This window comes from Oryctolagus cuniculus, chromosome 16, assembly GCF_051225735.1.
Source record: "Oryctolagus cuniculus isolate XC-2025 breed Fujian yellow rabbit chromosome 16, ASM5122573v1, whole genome shotgun sequence".
Classification (NCBI taxonomy): domain Eukaryota; kingdom Metazoa; phylum Chordata; class Mammalia; order Lagomorpha; family Leporidae; genus Oryctolagus; species Oryctolagus cuniculus.
In genome coordinates, this window is record NC_142882.1 from 17,242,001 (window position 1) to 17,259,991 (window position 17,991).

The 17,991-nt window shown below is 41.2% G+C and overlaps 1 long non-coding RNA gene across 2 annotated transcripts in view; it reads left to right on the forward strand.

Annotated features, from left to right (window-relative positions):
- LOC127489333 (uncharacterized) overlaps window positions 1-17,991 on the forward strand; it is a 54,026-nt gene that overhangs the window by 16,300 nt on the left and 19,735 nt on the right. The gene's annotated exons all lie outside the window — the stretch shown is intronic.

Sequence of the window (17,991 nt, forward strand, 5' to 3'; positions counted from 1 at the left end):
TGCCATTTTTCTTTTTTTTAACTTTTATTTAATGAATATAAATTTCCAAAGTACAGAATATGGATTACAATGGCTTCCCCCCCATAACGTCCCTCACCATTTTTCTTTTTGTTCAAAAAATTAATTGTATAAAGAACTAAGGCCAAAGCATCCTTATTGGCTACAGCTATTTCTCCTATTCCCCCTTTTTGTTTAATAATTAAAGTTTTCAAATACAAATGAGTGCATTCTACCACAGCTTGCCCTTGTGGATTATATGGAATACACGTAATATGGGAAATTCCAAATTCCTTTAAAAACGCAGCAAAGTGAGCTGATGTATACGCCGGGCCGTTACCTGTTTTGATCACATGAGGAACTCCCCAGGCTGCAAAGGCCTGCAAGCAATGTTGAATAACTTGTTGTGCTCCTTCTTTATTCATAGCTGTGGCTATAACTACACCTGAATATGTATTCACAGTGACATGAACACAACTTTGTCATCCAAAAGAGGGAATATGTATAACATCCATCTGCCAAATATGTCCTGGTTTAAGGCCGCGGGGATTGGCTCCTGCAGGAATTTTTGGAACTATGGCAACAACGCACTTTTCACAGGACCTAATAATACCCTCTGCTTGCTTGGGGGGAATATTAAATTTTAAAACTTAAAGTGTAGGCGTTGTCGGTGACAACTAACTAGAGTGATATTCTTTAGCTTGTTCCAAGGCGGTGCATGAAAGTAAAAATCTTGAATAATGATTGGCCATCATATTACCTCGAGTAAGTGGGCCGGGTAAATTGGAATGTGCTCTTATGTGGCCTATGTAAATAGCATGCTCTCTCTGATTTAATAACTCCTGAATTTCCCTTAAATAAGAATATACCGAAGAAGATTTAAGAATAAGGCACGGTGTAGCAAGCATCTGAACTGCATTCACCACATATGCGCTATCAGACAAAATATTCATGGGTGCATTTTCTCTGCATAATACTGTCGCAATAATGGCTAATTCTGCATGTTGTTAAAACAAAATATCGTTGGTTGCCAAGTATAGCTGCTCCTGTTCTGCCTTTAGCTCCATCCGTAAACACGGTAACAGCCCCTTGAATTGGATCCCTTCACAACTTCTGCACCCGTTTTATTAAAACCCGTGTGCAGAAGTTAATAAATGGATGGTGAGGGTAATGATTGTCAATTTCTATTTGTAAAATAAGAACTATGTATGCCCACTGCCAGCATTCCCTTGTAAAGGCTTCTACTGCCTCTTGAGCAAAGGGAACTACACATCGTTTTGGAGTCTTCCCCTCAATTTCTGTCATCTTTTTTACAGCTGTTAAATCAGCCACTGCAGTGCCTTGGGCATATAACACATGCAGTGCATGTGAAGGTGGATACACAAACAGCAGGGGTCCTCCTTGCCAAATAACTGCAAAGGGATAAAGTTGTTCCACAAAAACTAATATTTCTAGGGCTTGCTATAAATCACATCTTTCCATTTGCATTGCTTTAATCTGTTTTTCTATTTTCTGCAAAGTTAAATGGGCTTCTTTTGTCAACCTATGAGGGGAATCAAGCTGGGCATCTCCCCCTAAAATATTAAATAAAGGCATCATATCTTCGGTGGTTAACTCACAGTAGGGCCTCAACCAATTTAAATTGCCACATAATTTTTGAAAATCATTAAGGGTCTGCAATCCATCTGTTGCAATCTCAAATTCTAACGGAGTCACTATTTCAGAAGTTACTTTAAGTCCTAAATACTGCACAACTTCCCCTTTTTGTATCTTCTCTGGCGCTACTTGTAATCCAGCCTTTTCCAAATATAATAGCAGCAGCTTATATGCTCCCATAAGGTGACTTTCATTCTCAGCCATTATCAACAAATCATCCATATAATGAAAAATTTGCACCTCTGGGTATTGTTGTCGAGCAGGTTCCATGGCCTGATCAATATAAACTGACATATGGTAGGACTATTAGTCATTCCTTGGGGAAGCACTTTCCATTCATATCTTTTATCAGGACCCTGGTGATTAATGGAAGGTACAGGCTCTTCTTGCTATCTCCCTTATTTGTAGAAGGACAGCTATTGGTAGTCGGGCCTGATCATTGGGATTGGTAAATCGCCCTTCCCCATTTAACATTTCCTCATTCCATGCTTGATTTCCTGTTCTATGGTTCTGCTTAGATTGCTCCCGAGCAAGTTCCCTATAAGCAGCTGACCATAAGAGGAAGTCACCCCCACCTAAAACTGCCTTTGCCAAGTTCCTCCAATCATCAGGTATCAAGCCTTGCTGTCCTATATTTTCAAGAACTGTCTGCGTAAAATTTGCATGGGGACCATACAGCTGCACTGACTGCTGTAATTCTTTAAGAAATTTGTGATCAAGAGGGGTCCAACCCCTATTTCCCTGCTGATCTTGTAGTACGGGAAACACATGGCCTGGTTCCTGGTATTGCTCCCAAGCAGGTTTTTTATAAACAGCTCCCCTTTGTTTGCTTTTGGTTCTTGCCCTTTCTTCCTCCTCCAGCATTCCTTCTTCCCCCTCCTCCCATTCTTCTTCAGTCTCACACTGTTGCAGCAAAAAGGGAACTTTTTTTATTGGTGAAGACTTTGGTAATGCTAATGGCCAATACCGGGGCAGCAGTTCATCTTCTATGGTTAAATTCACCAGCCTTGTCAAGCTAGGATATAATCTTGGTATCTCTCTCAGGGGCGAGGCTCCCTCCTCAGCTTCCTCCTCTTCCCCGCAAGCTTTCTGGCTCTCTCTTGAGTCCTTCTTTAATTTTTTCCTTTCTCGTTCACTATCACAGTTGCTCACCTGACTACCCTGCCATGACTCCTCCTGAACCCTTTCCAGCAGCTCACTCCCCTTGCCAAGCAGTAATCCTGTCCTCTCCATGGGGTCCTGGAGCACTTGATCAATGAGCTGCCACAGCCTCAGCACTTCCACTGATTCCCCAGCTGCACACAATTGTCACCCCACTCGTCTCCACTGTTGTACAAACCATGGAGACGTTTTTGCAACTGCTCTTGTGAGTGCACAAACGGTAGCCGCCTTTACTGGAGTCTCTGCTGTTCCTAGCAAGCGCTTAAGAGCAGTTACAGCCCGACAATGGATGGTACGTTACCCATTGCACCTTGTTCTAACTAATTCTTCCTAGGTTTTCCCTAACTTTACTTCCTAGGTTTTCCCTAGATTTTTGCTTCCTAGGTTTTCCCTAGCTTCTTTGCTTCCTAGGTTTTCCCTAGCTTCTTTGCTTCCTAGGTTTTCCCTAGCTTTTTCTCTTTGTTTCCTAGGTTTTCCCCTAGCTTTTTCTTTTACTTTTTTTTCTTTTTTCTCTCTCCAATACTTTGTGGCTTTCTTCCAGCAGTCCGTATCTGAGTCACGGAACCACTTGTCACTCCCCTGCCTGCCGAGGAGCCAGGCAGACGCCGTTGATCCCCCTTCAGTAGGGTTTTTATTACAGTAAAGCAAGAGCAAGTAAAGAGAAGAAAAAAGGAGCAAACGCACCAACGAACTCTCTAACAAACTCCCCAACAAACTCTCCCCCTGTGCCGTCTCTCTCCCCCTTTATAGTCCTCTCCCACCAATCTGTGCTCTGCTGTCCACGGCTGAGCACGCAGTTCTCTTCCAATCAGAGGTTGGATCAGCTCCTGCAGCTTCTAGCATTCAAATTGATGAAGCAGCTGTGTAAAATTTGTTTGCTTCCTCTCAGCGCCATGTTGTGGGAGACGGGCTCTGCCTCCCACAGCTTTTGAAAATCTATGCCTCTCTCTTCATAGCACACAAGTGAGGATTTCTGGTTGAGTAGAAAAATTGGATTCACATATGGTTTTGTCCAACACCTGTTTGCTATTCCAAAAAAACAAATACATCTTTGATAAACCAACTATATATACTAACTATATATTTGATACACCATCTATCTATCTATAGATCTATATAAACTCTATATTAGTATCATCAAATGTTTCTCTGGGTAATATCTAGTAGTGATCCTTTCCTAATAAGAAATTTCATGTTGTGTGGGAACGTTATTTCTACTTGGCATAACATTATTTCTGCTTGCTGTATGGAGAGAGTCAGGAAATCAGCATCATTCACCTACAATGTATGCCAACACGTGTGTAAATCTCCACCTCCCCATGATTGTATTGTCCACTGGACATAGGAAGAATAACACCCATATCTGTGACAGGTTATCATCTAGGAGAATGGAGAGCATGTGCTCATCATGATTTTTCAAAATACAGACTCTGTAATTGCAGAAGTAGCAAGTTTGTTGATGAATGCTGCTGGCAAAGGGTACTCTAGAACGAATGGTGCTGGCAAAGGGTACTCTAGAATGTGCCTCAGCTCGGGCACAAGGATTGCCTGCCCTCTTCTCTCTGTGCATTTATGCTAGATGTGAAACACATCTCTGCCTTGATTTTTCAATACTCTTAAACAAATATCTAGCTGTAGATTCCATTAAGTGCCATTACAGGATCCACGTGTCCTTAGAGAGATGCAAACACATGCTATTCCATGGTCTCTAGTTCTGTGGGACTTTGCTGAAAGGGATCTTCAAGAAAGCACCAGTGTGTTAAAGCCACACTGATGACAGCCAGTTATTGTGAATGATGGAAGGGTCTACTGAACGTGTAACAGAGATCTCCATTGCTGATGCCTCCACTCTGCCAAGCTAGGTACAGGGTCAAGGGAATCAGAAATACATGTTCACGGCCATATTGAAGTTTTGAAGCCTTTTTAGACATAAAAAAGTGTCTATTTTACAAAAAAAGCATCTGTAAAAAATTATAATGTATGGAAAATAATGTATTATGAAAAAATATATGTTCATTTCAAAAGCAGTAATTCATACTTTTCACTCCATTTTTCCATGAACATTCCGAAGTCCTCATTGGAGGACAAGAGCTTTGTCAGCTCTGGATGAAGTCCCAACTCAAATGACAATGCTAACTCTCAGAGATGCCAACAACTTGGTGTGGAGTAGATAGGATTCAACACTACATTGTCAGCATCTGAAACTGATATATCCAACTTCTTCTTTATCTCTTCCTGCTCAGAAAGACTTAAGCATAACTCCAGTGATCTAAACTACAGGAAACTCTGAGGACCATTGGTAATCTCTTCCTAGTTCTGCAGTCAGAAATGGAAACCAACACCCCATTTTATGTCTCTGATTGAGAAGACAGGAGTGATTACAAGAGTGGTGAGGAAGTAGGCAGAAGAGAAACCCAGGTGTGGGGTCAGGAGAGCCATTTCCTCTGAGTTATCATGGGCCTGGGCTCCAGTGGTCTTAGCCTTTGAGCTCAGCCACACTTCACCCATGACTGCCCACAATCATCAGAGAAGCCCATGGAAAGAGCACAGTGGACAGGAAAGTGAAACTGCTGCTGGGGTCACCAGAGGAGTACAGTGGCCAAGTGCCCTGTGTCTGATTCAGATGTGGTTTCAGGGACCGGTGCTGTGGTGGATTGACTAAAGCTACAGCCTGCAGCCCTGGCATCCCATATGGGCCACAGTTCAACTCCTGGCTGCTTCACTTCCAATCCATTTCCCTGCTAACACACCTGGGAAAGCAACATAAGATGATCCAAGTCCTTGGGCCCCTGCACTCATAAGGGAAACTTTGATGGAGTTCCTGACTTCAGCCTGTTGCAGCCTCAGCTTATGTGGCCATCTCAGGAGTGAACTAGTCGATGGAAGACCTTTCTCTCTCTCTCTGCCTCTCCCTCTCTGTAACTCTTTTAAATATAATAAGTTGTTTTTTTTTACAGTGTGGATTCAATTCTTTGTACTTGACTACCAGATACAAGTCACAAAAAAAGTGCTGAGCTCCTCTATGCAACAGAAATTGGGAGATTGTACAGATGCAATAAAACAGCCTACTTGCAACAGAGTTCAGAGCCTGGTACTTAGGAAGCCCTCGGTAAGGCCCATGATGTTATGCTCCCTGGCATCCTCATCATTGCCTTTACAATCATATTTCTGTGTTCAAGTGACAGTTTAGAGTTGCATTTGCTTCTGTCATGAAGAGGATTCCAAAGGAGTAAGACTTAATACAGGAGGAAAGCCAAACTCTGAATGAGATATCTGGGACTCCTGTGAGAATCAAGAACATAGACTTCACAGTCCTATGGGCTGAAGCTTTGCTTATTGGTTCCCTCCCACAAGTCTAGCCCAACTCTCACTTTTCTTCTGATGAGGAGAAAACAATGTTCCTAAGAGTCCAACCTCCTTCCCTGCTATCCCTCAGCACTTACTGGGCTGCGCTGAGTCTCAACTGAAGCATGACCATGGGTGATGGCTCCACTGCTCCTCTTCTGCCTGGAGTGCAATGGATGGAGCCTCGGGCTCTGCACTCAGGACTGGAGACAGACTCAGGCAGGGGCCTCCTGGTGCAGATGCTCATAATGGGAGTGCAGCCACTATCTTTCCACCAGGAAGGCCAAAGCATGTTTGTGCCTGCTCATTATTAGGACCTTGCATGCTCAATGCACAGAGCTCCCAATTAGCCAGCCAGTCCATGTTACCCTAGTCCCTGAGGACTTGCCGATATTCATGGAAGAGGAATAGGAGAAAATAAGTGTACCTGGAACCTGCCCACAAGGAAGGTCACCTGTGCCCCTTGGTGCTGACATCCAAGTTGCAAGATCTTTACAGAAAACTCAGCCTTCTGTTTTCAATTTCACAACTGAGTATGTAATTTTTTTATGTCTGCCAATCCATTTTATTCATCATGAAACCTCAGGAGAATTGTATGTTGTATGCCAATAATCAGATACTCTTTTCACTTTCTCGGTTAGCATTAGTCTCTAAATAGAGCTTCCTATTTCATTTCCTAAGCCTTTGCTTGGGTTTGTATTTTATGTCTTGGGAACTCACATGCTTTTTACTAATTTGAATTAGTCTTCATCTCCAGGTTGTGACTCTTATTGAATTATATTCATAGATTACAGAACTATTGATAGTTATATATTTGGTACCTTCAATACTTCAGAAGCAGTAGGTGAAAGAGGTACTTCAAAAAATTACAGAAAAATGTAATTAACTGATAAGTTGATTATATGTATTTTGTGAACTTATGAAAGACCCTACATATGTAAAAAAGCACCTCCAGTTTGTGTATTGTCATATAGTAAATAGTAATGTAAATGTGCTAACTCTGAAGAACTATGTGTAGGCAAAGCAAATTTCTGACTTAGATTTCTTTAATTTCCTCCCATGAACCAAGACTATAAACTTCAGGTGGACACTCTTCATTTGTGGATGGTCAATCTAGTTATCCCAACCATCCTACTTGTCTGGTATAGCAGAGAAAAATGCTTCCAACAGTGCCTCATGGGTCATCTGTATCCCATAGAACTCACTGGGCTGGGCTACCTTGCTGTGGGACATGAAATGGAGTGAGGGCCCATTGCCCCATCATTCCCAGTAAGCAATAAGGGCTGAGTCTCTCAACTTAGGACTATTGGGAAGACAGAGAGCCCTGTGCCTCCTAATATGGATGACTCCTAATATTAGGATGACTCCTAATATGGATGACTCTTGAGGAAGAGATACACGTACAATTTTTAACTGCATTAGTGTCAAGGGATTATAAAAATCAATTCCTCATTTGTATTTAATTGTAGAGGGAGAAAGACAGAAAAAGGGAAAGTTATTCTATTCACTGGATCACTCCCCAAAAACCCACACTAGCCAGAACTTGGCCAGGCCAAAGCCAGGAGCTAAGAACTCAACCCGAGTCTCCCACACAGGAGGCAGGAATGCAGTTGCTTGAGCTAAAATCTGCTGCATCTCAACAAGCACTTTAATGGGAAGAGGGAACTGACAGAGGAGCCAAGAGTCAAATTCAGGTTCTTCAATATGGGATGTGGACATCCCAAGGGGAATACCAACCGCTCGGCCAAATGCCTGCCCTTGGCACCAGCATTCTGTGAGGCTGAAGACACAGGCTGATCTGTCCTCCCTATGTGCTCTTGAGCACTCTGAGATGTACAGAGCTTTTGGTGGTGGTCTATGAGCACCACAGACTGACTACATCTCCCTCTTCCAACGTGTCAGACAACCTAGCAAACCATCATGCTCTCAGCCAAATTGTCCTGCAGGAGAGCAATCAGAAAGGCAGATTCTCTCTGCCTTGTGTATTTGTTCCTATTCCACCATACTTCTCCATGGTGGATCCATGGTCATCTAGTCGAAAGAAGTGACCCTGCTTTCTCTTCTTCCAGCAGAATCTCTCCAGTGCCATCACAACCAGGGGCAGCCATTTTGGGTCCAAATGCACTAGATGTTCCCAGCAGCTTCTGATGTTTATCATTTAAGTGCTCATTTCACTCACAATTGTATTTAGATTTTTTTCTAAATTTAATTTAAGGTCTGCAACTTTCATGTATTTGCTGTATACAGATTCAAGAACATAGTGATACTTCCCACCCTAGCCCCCTTCTTGCCCGCACTCCCACACTTCTTCCTCTGCCCTCTCCTATTCCCATTCTTGCTTTTTACAAAGATCTATTTTCAGTTAACATTATACTCGTAAGATTTATTCTTCACTCTGTAAAGAGTTCAGCAAATAATATAAAGAATAAAACCCACTGTTCCTCAACAGTTGAGACAAGGGCTGCTCAAAAGCATTGCATCTCAAAATGTCAGTTTCACTCCTATAGACTATCTTTTAGGGGCTCTCTTAGTTAACACAGATCAGGGAGAACATGTGGTATTTGTTTTTTTGGGACTGGCTCACTTCACTAAGTATAATGGTTTCTAGTAGCATCCATTTTTTTGCAAATAACAGGATTTGGTATTTTTTTTTTACTTTTATTTAAAAAATATAAATTTCCAAAGTACAGCTTATGGATTACAATGCCATTTTTCCCCTCATTACTTCCTCCCACCTGCAACCCTCCCATCTCCCACTCACTCTCCCATTCCATTCACATCAAGATTCATTTTCAATTCTCTTTATATACAGAAGATCAGTTTAGCATATATTAAGTAAAGATTTCAAAAGTTTGCACCCACATAAAAACACAAAGTGTAAAGTACTGTTTGAGTACCAGTTATAGCATTAATTCACATTGTACAACACATTAAGGACAGAGATCCTACATGAGGAGTAAGTGCACAGTGACTCCTATTGTTGACTTAAATTAACACTCTTGTTTATGGCATCAGTAATCACCCTAGGCTCTTGTCATGGGTTCCGAAGGCTATGGAAGCCTTCGGAGTTTGCTGACTCTGATCCTATTTAGACAAGGTCATAGTCAAAGTGGAAGTTCTCTCCTCCCTTCAGAGAAAGGTACCTCCTTCTTTGATGTCCCATTATTTCCACATTATGATCAATGGTGAACTGAAATTGATCACTTTGACTAGTGAGATGGCATTGGTACATGCCACCTTAATGGGATTGAATTGGAATCCCCTGGCACGTTTCTACTTCTAGGATTTGGTATTTTTTTTGACAGGCAGAGTGGACAGTGAGAGAGAGAGAGAGAGAGAGGTCTTCCTTTGCCATTGGTTCACCCTCCAATGGCCTCCGTGGCTGGTGTGCTGCTGTCAGTGCACCGTGCTGATCCAATGGCAGGAGCCAGGTACTTCTCCTGGTCTCCCATGGGGTGCAGGGCCCAAGTACTTGGGCCATCCTCCACTGCACTCCCTAGCCACAGCAGAGAGCTGGCCTGGAAGAGGGGCAACCGGGACAGAAACCGGCACCCCGACCAGAACTAGAACCCAGTGTGCCGGTGCCGCAAGGTGGAGGATTAGCCTAGTGAGCCACGGTGCCGGCTGGATTTGGTATTTTTTAACCACTGTGTTATATTTCATAGTGTGTATACACAATAATTTCCCTATTGAGTCTTGTGATGATGGACATCTGGGTTGATTCCATATCTTAGCTGTTGTGAATTGAGCTGCAATGAACATGAGGGTACAGATAATTGTTTCATATGCTAATTTCTTTTGGTTTGTTTAAATTCCCAAGAATGGAATGGCTAGATCATATGGTAGGTCTATATTCAGGTTTTTGAGGTATCTCCATACTGTCATCCACAGTGCTGTACCAGTTTACATTCCTACCAACAGTGCACCAGGATACCTTTTACCCACATCCTCACCAGCATTTATTGTTTGTTAAATTTCTGTATGAAAGCCATCCTAACTGGGGTGAAATGGAACCTTACTGTGGTTTTGATTTGCATTTCCCTAATGTTCCTGAGCATTTTTTCAAGTGTCTATTGGCCATTTTAATTTCCTCTTTTGAAAAATGCCAGTCTAGGGGCTGGTGCTGTGGCACAGTAGGTTAACCCTCCACTTGCAGTGCCGACATCCCAAATGGGTGCCGATTCTAGTCTATTTTTTGCTGTGACTCCCTGTGCTTCTTGTGTCTTTTCCAAGAAATCTTTGCCTATGCCAATGTCATGCAGAGTTTCCCCAGTGATCTCTAGTAATTTGATGGTATCAGGTCATAGATTTAGGTGTTTGATCTATTTTGAGTGGATTTTTGAGTAAGTGTCTAGTTTTTGTGTAAGGGGTCTAGTTCCATAATTTTGCATGTGGAAATCCAGTTTCCCCAGGACCATTTATTCAAGAGACTGTGCTTGCTCTAGGGATTGATTTTAGTTCCTTCATCAATGATGTTGGTTGTAGATGCATGGATGATGTCTGGAGTGTCTATTCTGTTCCATTGGTATAAGGATCTTTTTTTTTCCAGTACCAGGTAGTTTTGATAATAACTGCCCTGTAGTATGTCTTGAAACCTGGTATTATGATGCTTTCCATTTGTGTGTCTTACAAGATTGCTTTAGCTATTCAGGATCTCTTTTGTTTCCATATGAATTTTAGCATCATTTTTCTAGTTCTAAAAAGAATGTCCTTGGTGTTTTTATTGGTATTGCATCCACTCTGTAAATTGCTTTTGGTAGTATGGACATTTTGATGATATTGATTCTTCCAATTCATTAACATGGAAGTTTTTCCATTTTTTGTTTCCTCTTCCATTTCTTTCTTGAAGGTTTTGTAATTTCTATCATAGAGGTCTTTAAACTCCTTGTTTAAATTTATTCCAAGGGATTTAATTTTTCTCCTATCTATTGTAAATGGAATGATCTTAGAAGTTCTGTCTCAGCCATGACATTGTCTTCATATAGAAAGGCTATTCATTTTTGTGTGTCAATTTAGTATCCTGCCACTTTACAAGCTTTTATGAGTTCCAATAGTCTCTTAGTGAGTCTTTTGTTCCCCTATATATAGAACCATGTCATCTGCACATAGGTATAGTTTGACTTCCTCCTTCCCAATTGGCATCCCTGTGATTTCTTTGTCTTGGTTAATGGCTCTGGTTGAAACTTTATTGAATAGCAGTGGTGAGAATGGGCATCCTTATCTGTTTCCAGACCTTAGTTGCAATGCTTCCAACTTTTCCCCATTCAATAAGATGCTGGCTGCGGATTTGTCATATATTGCCTTGATTCTGTTGAGGAGTGTTCCTTCCATACACAATTCGCTTAAGTTTTTCATCATGAAAGGCTGTTGTATTTTATCAAATGCTATCTCTGCATCTATTGGGATCATCGTATGGCTTTTGTTCTTCAGTTTGTTATTGTGATATACATCACACTTATTCCTTTGTGAATATTGAACCACTCCTGCATACCAGGGAAAAATCCCACTTGATCTGGATGAATGATCTTTCTGATGTGTTGTTGGATTCATTTAGTTAGAATTTTGTTGAGGACTTTTGCATCTACGTTCCTGAAGGACACTGATCTATAATTCTTTGTTGTATCTTCTTCTGGTTTAAAAATTAAGGTGATGTTGGTCTCATAAAAGAAGTTTGGGAAGATTCCCCCCCCCTTTAAACTGCTTTAAATATCTTGAATAGATTTGAGATTAGTTCATTAAATATCTGAAAGAATTCAGCAGTGAAGCCATTTGGTCCTGGGCTTTTTTTTTTATTTTTCAGGTAGCATTATAGACAGAGGGAGAGAGACAGAGAAAAGGGTCTTCCTAACATTGGTTCACTCCCCTAATGGCCGCTAAGCCAGAGCTGTGCCGATCCAAAGCCAGGAGCCAGATACTTCTTCCCAGTCTCCCATGAGGATGCAGGGACCCAAGCACTTGGGCCATCCTCCGCTGCCCTCCCGGGCCACAGCAGAGAGCTGGAATGGAAGAGGGCTAGTACTGGGACTATTATCTGGTGCCCCAACCGGGACTAGAACACTGGGTGCTGGTGCTATGGGCGGAGGATTAAACAAGTGAGCTGGGCTTTTATTTATTGGGAGGGTCTTATGGGATCACACAAGCAAACCAGTATATGTATTGTGGGAGTTCCACAGAAAGAGTGAGAGTTCAAGTGCACCAGTTTGAAGAGAAATTTCTGTACTTCAAAAGAAACAGAAAAGTGAAGAGGCAACCAACAGAATGGGAAAATATATTTGCAAACTATGCAACTGATAAAGGGTTGATCACCAGAATCTACAAAGAAATCAAGAAACTCCACAACATCAAAACAAACAGCCCACTTAAGAGATGGGCCAAGGACCTCAATAGACATTTTTCAAAAGAGGAAATCCAAATAGCCAACAGACACATGAAAAAATATTCAAGATTACTAGCAATCAGGGAAATGCAAATCAAAACCACAATGAGGTTTCACCTCACCCCAGTTAGAATGGCTCACATTCAAGAATCTACCAATAATAGATGCTGGAGAGGATGTGGGGAAAAAGGGACACTAACCCACTGTTGGTGGGAATGCAAATTGGTTAAGCCACTATGGAAGTCAGTGTGGAGATGCCTCAGAAACCTGAATATAACCCTACCATTCAACCCAGCCATCCCACTCCTTGGAATTTACCCAAAGGAAATTAAATTGGCAAACAAAAGAGCTGTCTGCACCTTAATGTTTATTGCAGCTCAATTCACAACAGCTAAGACCTGGAACCAACCCAAATGCCCATTAACAGTAGACTGGATAAAGAAATTATGGGACATGTACTCTATAGAATACTATACAGCAGTCAAAAACAACAAAATCTGGTCATTTGCAACAAGATGGAGGAATTTGGAAAACTTCATGCTGAGTGAATTAAGCCAGTCCCAAAGGGACAAATATCATATGTTCTCCCTGATTGGCAACAACTAACTGAGCACCAGAAGGGAAACTTGAAGTGAAATTGACACTATGTGAAACAGTGACCTGATCAGCTCTTGTCCTGACGGTTGATGTACAATGCAATACTTTATCCATTTTAGTATTTTTTTTGTTCTAGTACCATTGGTTGAACTCTTTAATTAACACAATTATTCTTAGGTGTTTAAATTTACTGAAAAGTGATCCCTGTTAGGAATTTGGAAAACATTATGCTGAGTGAAATAAGCCAATCCCAAAGGGACAAATACCATATGTTCTCCCTGATAAGTGACAACTAACTGAGCACCAAAAAGGAAACCTGTTAAAGTGAAATGAACACTAGGAGAAACGGTGACTTGATCAGCCCTCAACCTGACTGTTGATGAGCAATTCAATCCCATCAAGGTGGCATGTACCAATGCCATCTCACTACTCCCAGTGATCAATTTCTGTTCACAATTGATCATAATGATAGGACTAAGAACAAAAGGGAGCACATAAACGAGAATAGTGTCTGCAAATACTAGCTGGTAGAATCAAAAAGGGAGAGAATGATCCAACATGGGAAGTGGGATACACAGCAGACCAATATAATGGCAGATGTCCTAAACAGCACTCTGGCCTCAGAATCAGCCCTTAAGGCATGCGGATCTGGCTGAAAAGCCCATGAGAGTATTACAGGCATGGAAAGCCAAGACACTCTGGGGAAGAAAAAAACCTACATGAATGATCTCAGTGAGTGAGATCCCAGTGGAAATAACAGGTCATCAAAGAAGGAGGTACCTTTCTCTGAAGGGTGGAGAGAACTTTCATTTGACCATGGCCTTGTCTAAATATGATCAGAGTCTGTGAACTCAGGGGGCTTCCATACCCTTGGAAGCTCCTGACAAGAGCCTAGGGTGATTACTGATGCCATAAACAGGAGTGTCAATTTGTGAAGTCAACAACAGGAGTCACTGTGCACTTACTCTTCATGTAGGATCTCTGTCCTTAATGTTCTGTACACTGTGATTTAATGCTATATCTAGTACTCAAACAGTATTTTTCACTTTGTGTTTCTATGTGGGTGCAAACTGTTGAAATCTTTACTTAATATATGCTAAACTGATCTTCTATATATAAAGAGAATAGAAAATGAATCTTCATGTGAATGGAAGGGGAGAGGGAGTGGGAAAGAGAAGGGTTGCGGTCGGGAGGGACGTTATGGGGGGAAGGCATTGTAATCCATAAGCTGTACTTTGGAAATTTATATTCATTAAATAAAAGTTAAAAAAATGAAAACAAAAATCACAAAACAAATTAAATAAAAAAGAAATAGAATCTGAAAAAAAAGGGTGTTGTATTTTATCAAATGCTTTCTCTGCGTCTATTGAGATAATCATATGGTTTTTCTTCTGCAGTCTGTTAATGTGGTGTATCACATTGATTGATTTGCGAATATTGAACCATCCCTGCATACCAGGGATAAATCCCACTTGGTCTGGGTGGATGATCTTTCTGATGTGTTGTTGCATTCTATTGGTGAGAATTTTATTGAGGATTTTTGCATCTATGTTCATCAGGGATATTGGTCTGTAATTATCTTTCAATACTGCATCTTTTTCTGGCTTAGGAATTAAGGTGATGCTGGCTTCATAGAAAGAATTTGGGAGGATTCCCTCTTCTTCGATTGTTCTGAATAGTTTGAGAAGAATTGGAGTTAGTTCTTCTGTAAATGTCTGGTAGAATTCAGCAGTGAATCCGTCTGGTCCTGGGCTTTTCTTTGTTGGGAGGGCCTTTATTACTGTATCAATTTCTGTCTCAGTTACAGGTCTTTTTAGGATTTCTATGTCTTCCTGGTTCTTTTTAGGTAGGTTGCATGTGTCCAGGAATCTATCCATTTCTGATAGGTTTCCCTGTTTGCTGGCATACAACAGTATGCCATACAATAGTAGTTTCTGATGATTCTACTTATTTCTGTGGTGTCTGTTGTTAAATTTTCTTTTTCATCTCTGATTTATTGATTTGGACTTTTCTGTTTTTAGTTAGTTGGGCCAATGGGGTGTCAATTTTGTTTATTTTTTCAAAAAACCAGCTTCTCGTTTGGCTGATTTTTTGTAATGTGTTTTTGGATTCAATCCTGTTGATTTCTGCTCTGGTTTTAATTATTTCTCTTCTCCTACTAGATTTGGGTCTGGTTTGCTGCAGATTTTCTAGATCCTTGAGGTGCTTTGAAAGCTCATCTATTTGGTGCCTTTCAAATTTCTTGATGAAGGCACCTATTGATATAATCTTTCCTCTTAACACTGCTTTTGCTGTATCCCATAAGTTTTGGTATGTTGTGCTGTTATCCTCATTTACTTCCAGAAAATTTTTGATTTCCCTTTTAATTTCTTCTATGATCCATTGTTCATTCAGGAGCATATTGTTCAATCTCCATGCATTTGCATATGCTCTAGAGATTCCTGAGTTGCTAATTTCCAACTTCATTCCTTTAAGGTCTGAGAAGCTGCATGGTATGATTCTAATTCTTTTTTATTTGCTAAGACTTGCTTTATGTAGTGTCTGCAAATACTAGCTGATACAATAAAAAAGGGAGAGAACGATCCAACATGGGAAGCAAGATACACAGCAGACCATAGAATGGCAGATGTCCTGAACGGCACTCTGGCCTCAGAATCAGCCCTTAAGGCATGCAGATCTGGCTGAAAAGCCCATGAGAGTATTACAGGCATGGAAAGCCAAAACACTCTGTCAAAAAAAAACAAAATATGAAAGATCTCAGTGAGTGATATCCCAGTGTAAAGAACAGGTCATCAAAAAAGGAGGTACCTTTCTCTGAAGGGAGGAGAGAACTTCCACTTTGACTGCGACCTTTTCTAAATAGGATCAGAGTTGGTGAACTCAAAAGGCTTCCATAGCCTTGGCAACTCATGACAAGAGCCTAGGGTGATTACTGATGCCATAAACAAGAGTGTCATTCTGTGAAGTCAACAACAGGAGTCACTGTGCACTTACTCCTCATGTAGGATCTCTGTCCTTAATGTGCTGTACACTGTGATTTAATGCTATAACTGGTACTCAAACAGTATTTTTCACTTTGTGTTTCTATGTGGGTGCAAATTGTTGAAATCTTTACTTAATATATGCTAAACTGATCTTCTGTATATAAAGGGAATTGAAAATGAATCTTGATGTGAATGGAAGGGGGGAGGGAGAGGGAAAGGGGAGGGTTGCGGGTGGGAGGGAAGTTATGGGGGGGAAGCCATTGTAATCCATAAGCTGTACTTTGGAAATTTATATTCATTAAATAAAAGTTAAAAAAAAAGAAACAGTGAACTTTTAAGAACTACTTGAATATTTTAAATTTTCTACAGGGTTCTTTGTATGCTCCTTTTAGAATTTTTTTTTTGACAGGCCGAGTTAGAGACAGAGAAAAATGTCTTCCTTCCATTGGTTCACCCCCCAAATGGTCCCTATGGCCAGTGCACTGCACCAGTCCAAAGCCAGGAGCCAGTTGCTTCCTCCTAGTCTCCCATGTGGGTGCAGGGCCCTAAGCACTTGAGCCATCATCCACTGCCTTCCCTGGGCCACAGCAGAGAGCTGGACTGGAAGAGGAGCACTGGGACAGAACCGGTGCCCCATCCGGGACTAGAACCCGGGGTGCTGGTGCCGCAGGCAGAGGATTAGCCTAGTGAGCCGCAACACCGGTCCCCTTAGAATCAATAAATACCTGATATATGAGAGCTATTTACTTGAAACATTTTTAAATTTTTATTATGTGTTATTTAGTGGCCTAGCAATACTGCTTGGTTGTTTTTCTGATGATTAACCTTCTTATTTACATTTGAGGTGAGTGATATCAGGAAAGGGCCAAAGACAGCTCTGCGTCCCAGACTTCCTATGCATAATTCAAGGATTTTTATGTCACCACTTCCTGGTACATGGACTGTAATTTTTCTAACTTCAGCTGCCTAAAGGCAAATCTAGTTTATTATTTTCCTAGGTTGTACTGTCTTTGAATGGTGAAAAAATGCAAAACAGAAAGTTCCAGAAAATAATGTAAATACACTCAATAGTTACAGCCTCTGTAGAATAGCAATAATAATTCTCTCCCTTATAGAGCTGTTGTAAGAAAAAATTCTAAAATCTGTTATAAAATTTCTGTTTGTTATTTTGAAAAGCAGAGAGACATGGAGTAAAAATGATAGAGAAGGAGAGATTGATCTTCCATCCTCTGGCTCATTCCCCAAATCCCCACAGCAGCTGGGACTGTGCCAGGCCAAATCCAGGAACAAGGAACCCCATCCATGTCTCCCACATGAGTGGCAGGATCCCAAGTGCTTGGACCATCATCTGCTGCCTCCCAGGCACATTAGCAAGAGGCTGAATTGGAAGAAGAGTAAGCCAAGTCAGGAATCAAGCAATCAACTATGGATGAAGCAGCTTAACCTATTTCACCACAATGCCTGCCCCTCTGAGTCAGTAGTAATTTCTGACTTTGCCCATCCCTGCTATGTTCCATTGTCTGCATTAGCAGGAAGCTGCAGTCAATATTCAGAGCCAAGAATCAAAGCTCAGTGCTCCACAGTGGGGGAGATGGGCATCTTCACCACCAAGCTATGGGCCAAATCCTGGTTGTCCTGTACAATCATTCAATATGTAACTCCTCACCTTGTCTTTGGTGGGTTTCAAATTTTGATAAACAGGATCTTAGCTGCAAACACATAGTCATGAAATCAACACCTACAAATATAGCATTACTACATTCTGCATTTTCAATGATTGGAAATAAGGAACTTTTTTTAAACATTTATTTAATGAATATAAATTTCCAAAGTACAGCTTATGGATTACAATGCCTTCAACCCCCATAACTTCCC